Genomic DNA, 1,907 nt, shown 5'->3' with positions numbered 1-1,907 from the left:
ATTTTATCTACTAATTCATGCCTCAGTTAAAACTCGAAATCCTGGTACATCCAGTAATTCTTTTACCAGTCATTAAGATCTTTCATTGTGTAACTGTTATTTTTATTTTGTGACGTTTCAAAAGGGATAAATATCTGTTCAATTCTATGCTACGGAATTTGCTTTTTGAGTTCAAAGTTACGATTAACTTTAACGTTAGCTGGGTAACTTTTTTTTTTCATCTTGAAAGTGTGACCTGTCTGCCATATTACGTTACTATTACATTTTCGATAGCTGTTCAGTATAAAATAAGTTTGGATTGTTGGTAGTAGTCACGTAAACTTTAAAACATTGCAATTACATTAATACAATTTAAATTGTGCTGTTCAGTTGCTTTGACACAATCTGTATTGTTAAAAGCGCTATATAAATAAAGGTGACTTGACTTGACTTGACTTTTCTGAACATGTGGCTTGTCTGTGATTGTGTTACACCACTGTTTTCCATCTTTTTAAGGTATGTCCAGTTTAGAGGAGATAAAACTCGCCATCTGCTCTTCGTTACTTGGTCTCTCTGATGAAACCCTTCAAAAATTGATCCATGGGCTTACTGCTATTGGTGTTGAAACAAAAGCTGACCTAAACTATGTGAAAGAAGGCGACCTCATGGAATACCTCAGGCCTATCCAATGTCGAAAACTACTAAATGCATGGAAAAATTAAGGTATTTTATCGAAAACTTAATACTATTTGTTACTGATGTATATTTGAAAAATATTGTTAAATGTTCCATGTGCAAACTTCACTTTTTGTTAATATATTGGTTATTTGTGTTAGGACAAGCCAGCTGCTCGACTTCCCAAAGTTCATCACATCAAGTTCTTTCTGATACATCAAGCCCAGGATCAGAGAGGTTGAGTTCTACACCGCTCTTGCAAGTTAAAACCCGTGTTGAACATGTAAACAGAAACAACACATTAGCTCGTCGGAGAAAAGAACGACTACGATCATCGTGCAGAACCCCAAATCAAAGCTCAAGAAGGCCGGCTGATCAATATGGTTGTGTCAGTTGGCAGCAAGAGGAGCTTCCTGCAGGAGAAAATGATGACACTCTAGAAGAGAAGCACAAGCAAATGGTACTGCTTCATTCTACTGAAGGAATGTCTGGTGCCATTAGAGGAGCGCCACAAGATGATGGAGCTCACATATTACCGTCAACGCTGTGATATAAACGCCACTCCACCTCCGTCACTGTCTGAACTAAAGAACTCATGGCTGCCTTACCTGTTTTGTCTTAAGGGTATTTTTTTATATTTTCATTTGCTTACTGGCATCACACTGCTCCAAAGAGTCATGGAGAGCATTGAAGGGAAAGGGAAGAGGATTCTAAGATTTTTTCAAGAAAGGCCAACAAACAGTGAGGTGCATGCTGTTCTGTCAAAGTATCAAGAGGAAAATTCTCTGGTCCTGTGCATCCTGCAACTCTTAATGGCCCATTTTAAAGAGAGAACCGAATCCCTTCTAATTGAAGCTGATGTAAGTAACATCATTTTGATTTTTAATGTCTATGGTCTTCATTATCTTTTAGTTTATAGTATCATAGTATCAGTGTCTTTATTAGTTAACATGAACTACCCATAAACCATGCTTTTACAACACTTATTAATCTATGTCCTTCTGTATTTCTTTTACAGGTGAATCCATGACCCCAAGCAAGTGGATGTTGTCAGTCGAAAGTGAAGTTGTCTTTGGCCCATGTTCAGAGGCATTTGTTGAGGGCCTGGCAGCATTGTTTGCGACCTATTACAACTTAAACCTTGCTTATCAGGATGAAGCTGCATGCACCCTCGAATTTATTCAGAGGTATGTCAGAGCATAAACTCTTACTGAATATTTATTGTAGACATCCAAATTTCCATTACTTGTTTT

General features: G+C 37.4%; 1 pseudogene; it reads left to right on the top strand.

Moving 5' to 3' along the window:
• Window positions 1-497: 497 nt before the first annotated feature.
• Window positions 498-1,684, top strand: LOC107700667 (uncharacterized; annotated as a pseudogene).
• The last annotated feature ends 223 nt before the right edge of the window (window positions 1,685-1,907 follow it).

This window comes from Sinocyclocheilus anshuiensis, unplaced genomic scaffold, assembly GCF_001515605.1.
Source record: "Sinocyclocheilus anshuiensis isolate Anshui unplaced genomic scaffold, SAMN03320099.WGS_v1.1 scaffold782, whole genome shotgun sequence".
NCBI lineage: Eukaryota > Metazoa > Chordata > Actinopteri > Cypriniformes > Cyprinidae > Sinocyclocheilus > Sinocyclocheilus anshuiensis.
This window is presented reverse-complemented; position numbering and strand designations above follow the sequence as displayed.